This window comes from Neopsephotus bourkii, unplaced genomic scaffold (assembly GCF_033783945.1).
Source record: "Neopsephotus bourkii isolate Nb327-2 ecotype Australia unplaced genomic scaffold, CSIRO-AGI_Nbou_v1 NB_739, whole genome shotgun sequence".
In the NCBI taxonomy this organism is placed as follows: Eukaryota; Metazoa; Chordata; class Aves; order Psittaciformes; family Psittacidae; genus Neopsephotus; species Neopsephotus bourkii.
The window spans coordinates 958,810-964,354 of NW_026901237.1; the positions used below are offsets into that span (position 1 = coordinate 958,810).

General features: G+C 42.6%; 1 long non-coding RNA gene across 1 annotated transcript in view; it reads left to right on the forward strand.

The window, feature by feature from the left end:
• The window catches only part of LOC133212696 (uncharacterized), a 6,707-nt gene extending 2,504 nt beyond the window's left edge, over positions 1-4,203 (forward strand). The window contains exon 3 of the long non-coding RNA XR_009725575.1: positions 4,136-4,203. This is a non-coding gene — a long non-coding RNA (uncharacterized LOC133212696). The remainder of the gene's footprint in view (positions 1-4,135) is intronic.
• The last annotated feature ends 1,342 nt before the right edge of the window (positions 4,204-5,545 follow it).

The following is a 5,545-nucleotide window of genomic DNA, read 5'->3' on the forward strand; positions in this document are numbered from 1 at the left end:
TTTACTTCAAACTCCTCTTCCTGCAGTTCATTGCTTTCATTATTTATAGGTGTTCTTGAAAGCGTATCTGCTAAGCTCCTTACTGGGTCTGTATTTCATATTTAATGAGTACTTTTGCAATTTCATTACATTTTTCTGAAGTCCAGGTGGCTCATTGTACAATGGATTTTGCTCTATGGCTCCTAGTGCTTTATGGTCTCTTTCTACCTTGATTGAATTCTTCCTATAAACATATTCATGAAAATACTCGTGATCTAAAACAATTGCCAGTATTCAGTTTTAAGAGTGCAGGCATAGCTTTTGGTATGTTTTAGCCAGTGGCTCAGACATCATCTTGCAAGGCAGTCATGACCAAAATGACCTTACATCAGCCTGGGTTATAAGGTTCATGTTAACCTCAGAATATTCCAGTGTTGATGCTTCTCTGGCAGTTTCTCTTTACATCAAACCTTATTCTATTTTCAGTTATCTTTGAGTTGTTCTGAACTACCTGCAAGGAACATTAGCAGTGCCCCTTCATGGTGAAAGAAAAAGATACTAGTTTATCTGGACCTCTTTTTAAAGAGAAATCTTTATGCTCTGCATTTGTACCAAGCCTTGCACAAGGGGTCTTGTTCAAACAATAATCTTCTGTCATTGCTCCAATACCAATACTATTATAGGAAAACTAGTATTGATGCTCTCATGAATTCCCCAAAAGCCTCCTGGTAGAGGTTTTCAAGGTGGTCTGAGCTTTTCTTGGAGCTGGGAAGCTCTGCTGCTATTGCATGCTTTTACCTGCTTTAATCCATCTGCCTTCATCTGGCTAACACCAAAAGTGTTACTGAAGAACATGAGTATTTTAGTGTTCTCAATGCTTATGGTCATCCTAAAAATTAGCTCATCTGCTGATACATCAATCTTATCTTAATCCTCTGAGATCTGGATGTGATATGGTAGGGCTGAGACTACACAAAAGAGATGCTTCCTTGCATCTCCTGACAGAATTACTGAGCAAAAGTATGTGTTTTTTTCCATCAACCTTACCCAGCTTCCTAATACAAAAATCCTCTGGAATTTGGAAATCTAGACCTGTACATTTCATTCATGCCTGTAGGCTTCCTTTAGATGTTGCACTGAGGTTTTTTTTTATTTCTTCAAATCCCTATTTTGCTTGCTTTAATGATCAGGTTTGTTAGTTTCTGTATGCATTTGGTAGGTCTCTATTTATCACCCGCCCAGATTCAGTTATTTTTTGTCTTTCAGTGTCAGTGTGACTTCATATTGTGCCTAATTTTTACAAAACTATAGCAGTAGTTTTCAGTGCTATGACCAGTGGCATAACTTGGCTCCCTCTCTTTGTCACCAGATCCGTTGAGAAAGCATATTTCTCAGAGCCTTCCTTGGCTGGTCCACCATGTTGGTCTCACGTGTGTCCATCCACCCATTTCTACACAAATTAGTCACAGTCTGTAGCACTTTTATTGGCTGCCTGTTGGTCTGTGGAGCAATGTGTTTCATGCTCTCTGCAAAATCCAGGAGTCAGAAATACTGCTTTTATACCTGATTTAATTCCAAGATGAAAAGGCGTTTCTCTTGGAGTAGTAGAGGTGACTTGCAGAGGGTCTTGCACAACCTCCACCTACAAGTTTCATGGATGCTTTCAAGGATGGCCAGGAGAAGGGAAACATCTGCATGACTGAAGCAGATGGATCCATTGGTTGACCCTATTCAGAGCAAAGGGAAATTGCCTTAAAGGGCTGGGAGGTCACATGAGGTCTCTGGGTACGCTGAAGCCTGGATTAGCACCAGGACATGGCTAGAGCCTCTGATCCGCTCCGATACTGGATATGTTCTGCATTTGGGCTCAAGCAGGCAGTTTTCCACCACAAATGGATTCATTTGTGTGCAGTTCTGGAGTCCTCAACATAAAAACGACATGGAACTGTTGGAACAAGTCCAGAGGAGGGCCACGAGAATGATCAGGGGAAAGGAGCACCTCCCATATGAAGATCGGCTGAGAAAGTTGGGGCTGTTCAGCCTGGAGAAGAGAAGGCTGCGTAGAGACCTCATAGCAGCCTTCCAGTATCTGAAGGGGGCCTGTAGGGATGCTGGGGAGGGACTCTTCTTTAGGGACTGTAGTAATAGGACAAGGGGTAATGGGTTAAAACTTAAATAGGGAAAGTTTAGATTGGATATAAGGAGGAAATTCTTTCCTGTTAGGGTGGTGAGGCACTGGAATAGGTTGCCCAGGGAGGTTGTGAATGCTCCATCCCTGGCAGTGTTCAAGGCCAGGTTGGACGAGGCCTTGGGTGATATGGTTTAGAGCGAGGTGTCCCTGCCCATGGCAGGGGGGTTGGAACTTGATGACCTTAAGGTCCTTTCCAACCCTAATCATTCTATGATTCTATGATTTGTTCCTCTGTTCCTTTTCCCTGTTACCACATAAGCAAGAAATACCTTTCTAGGTTCCCCATCCAAAATCTGCAGCATCCTCCTATACCAAGCCCTCCCAAGGAGAAAAGCAGAACTACCAAAACAAAGGTAAAACGTTTCGGTGGAAGATTTCTCCAACAGGCAGCCTCCTCCCCCAAAAGCAGGGCTGCACCAAATAACGGAGTGAGAAAACATTAAAAAAAAGAGAAGTCCTTGTGTGTACCATGAGCATTGAAAATGGCTGGGAAATTCTTGCTTTTTGGGGAGTGACCAGTTCATTGCTTTGCTAAGTATCTTTCTAAGCCACCTCTTGTCAGAAGAAGAGAATAAATGAAAAGAGAGAGAGAGAGAAAAAGACCTTTGCATAGCTTGAGCCTTTGTGCCGTGCATTCAGACTGATTTGTACCCTTTGTAGTCTTAATTATTTGTGAGAGCAGGATAACAGGAGTACCAAGCTCACCCATTATTTCCTGCATAAAAAAAGGCGCACAGAAGCCGCTGATCGGTTTTGAATTAGCAAACATGATACTAAAAAAAAAAAAAAAACCAGGAGAAAGGGGGGGGAGAGAGAGTGCATAAAAAAAATTCATTAATATCATCAGGGATTAGGAGGCTGATTAAAGTGTAGCTGTTAGCGTATGCAAATGAACGATAGGCATTTATCAGAGCCTGTGCAAGCTGTCTCAGAGCTGTAAAGCCCACGTATGTTTTTCAGCTGATTAAAACAGTTTTAAGTTCTGGAGGATTTTTTTTCTTTCCTTTTTTTTTTTTTTTTTTGAGAGAGAAATAAAAAAAAAAAAAAGAAAAAAGCCACCATCATCCTTTTCCTTTTGGCTAAATTCCTCTAAGTGCACTCCAACCATTTCCACTTGAATGCACTCACTCTCTCTCTCTTTCTCTTTTGGGTAATGAGAGTTTGGGAAGGAAATGAATGCAAACTAAGCATGAGGCTTGCAACAGCTTTCTTGGCTTCCCTATGAACTTCCAGTGTGAGGCTGTCTGAGCCTGCATCCCAGCAGCATCTTTGAAACATGTGCATGCTGCAACCTGGCCAAGCTCAGGCTCTGGGAAGAAGAAACAGGCTGATGGGTCTTCATCAACTTCCTCATGCTTTGGGACCACACCTTGACCTCACTTTGCTTATGCTTTGGAGGTATGGGAGACTCCATCCAAACTGCTCGGGCAGCTGGCGCAGAGGAGCAATGAAAGAGAGGGCTGAAGCTAGTTCACACAAATATAATTGGACTTCTTTTTCCTGCGTCCCACAGCCCTCTATATTTGGTTGTCCTGGACAAAATTTGCTGAAGAAGCTGTTTGGGGTTGGCTTTATTCTGTGGTCCCCAGATGAAATCCCCAAAAGAGATTTTCAGGAAAACAGTGGCTAAATGTAACACTTTCCAGAAGGGTCATTTAACACAGACACCTAAATCTGTGCTCTCCTCTGCAAATGTGATTCAGTTAGTCTACGTCTCCAGCACCTCCAAGGAGGAGCCAGTAGTAACACACTTTTAAATGTCTCTCTGTTATTGCTAATATCAGGATGAATGAATATTGGTGCATGAACCCATTCATCAATACAACATTCAAGTTTGGTTTCTCTGGGGTATGGTCTCTTGTCCAGACTTGAAGTATTCTTTTTCTGTTGTTGTTATTTATCAGAGAGAATTCTTTAAGGCTCTTAAGGCTATGGTTGCTCCTCTGTGTGGTTTATTTGGGAAAGGAATTTCACAACCTTGTGAGGCAACAAAAGTTTTTTTGGCAAGCTGCTTTTGAAGTGGAGTTGAGGGGTTGGTTGAGGGGACTGCACTATTGGGGGAAATTCTGGAGATGTCCTAGATCTGGGAAAATCATGGGAGAAGTGGCTAAGGATTCTTTAATGTGGTTTATCACATCAATCGAAAATTTATCACGTGGATTTTCAAATTATCATGTACATGGAGTACGCATGATGGTAAAGCATCCCTTGGAAGAGCAGTCTTAGCTAACAGATTGCCAGCTTTTCCATTATAAACCAACAATGGTATTTAAAGTGGTTATAACTTTGCTGTAAAATTTTGCTCTGTTGAAACTTGGCAAATGAGGTCCTGCCCAACAGCAATGCTTTTTTTTTTAGTGTTGTGTGTTTGAAAGTAAATCAGCTTGGCCATTTATGCTTTAAAAGCTTACTTCTTTTGAGTCCCAGCCTCTCATTTCTCAGGCTGGCAAAAGCTCCTAGTGCTGAAGGGAGAATTCATCCAAAGTCGAGGAAGGGCTTTGTGCCTGCCATTAAACAGCGACCCCTTTGCATAGCTGGGAAAGCATTTTTGCAGGTCCTGGACTGTATCCCATCCCATACACCTCCTGCAGGAACCCATTGCTATTTCATAGCATTCATTACCAGCCCATCCATGACCAGGAAGAAATACTGTGCCTGTGTGGAAAACAGCAAAACCAGAGAAGAGGGCCAGCTTTGGAAACAGCTTGTGAGTGACTCAGTAAACCACAGCAACAGTAACACAGTAGTGCTCAGCAGAACATTTATAATACAAAGAGTAGCACATCCTTATGGGTGCAGCTGGGATGAACACAGCCAGGACTGAGCAGCAGGGTTACTGGGATACACAGTTGTATGGTGGGATGGGCACAGTTATACTGAGCTTTAAACTATTCACAGGGTGCTGCTGAGAATGGCTACCTAACAAGGCTGAAATTAGCACCAGCAGGTAGGTTGTAATAGTGTCCAAAAGCAGGACTAAGCAACACCCTTTGAAAAATACAGGAGAAACCAGTTAGCATGATGGAAAATGAGGCATTTCTAAGTGGAAGCCAGTACATCAAACCAGTAGTCAGACAGGTGGCTAAGATATCCTTTGGTGGTGGATGGATTGATAAAGTTGCACTGTTGGTTAGAAGTGGACTTCAAGGTTGGAAGAAGTGATTGATACTCAGTGTTCATGGAAAACAAGACGCCACAGCAGGACTGTTCTTTGTCAGTATTTGACTTTGCAGGTATCCCATGGTTAAATACGGTGATCAGCTCTGGGCATCACTGACTTTCAGAAGACCCAACAAAACAGGGGAACTAGACACCGCTCTGGTGAAATGATGTTGGGGTCTGCAAGAGCAAGCTAATGCCATTGGAGGGCAGGAA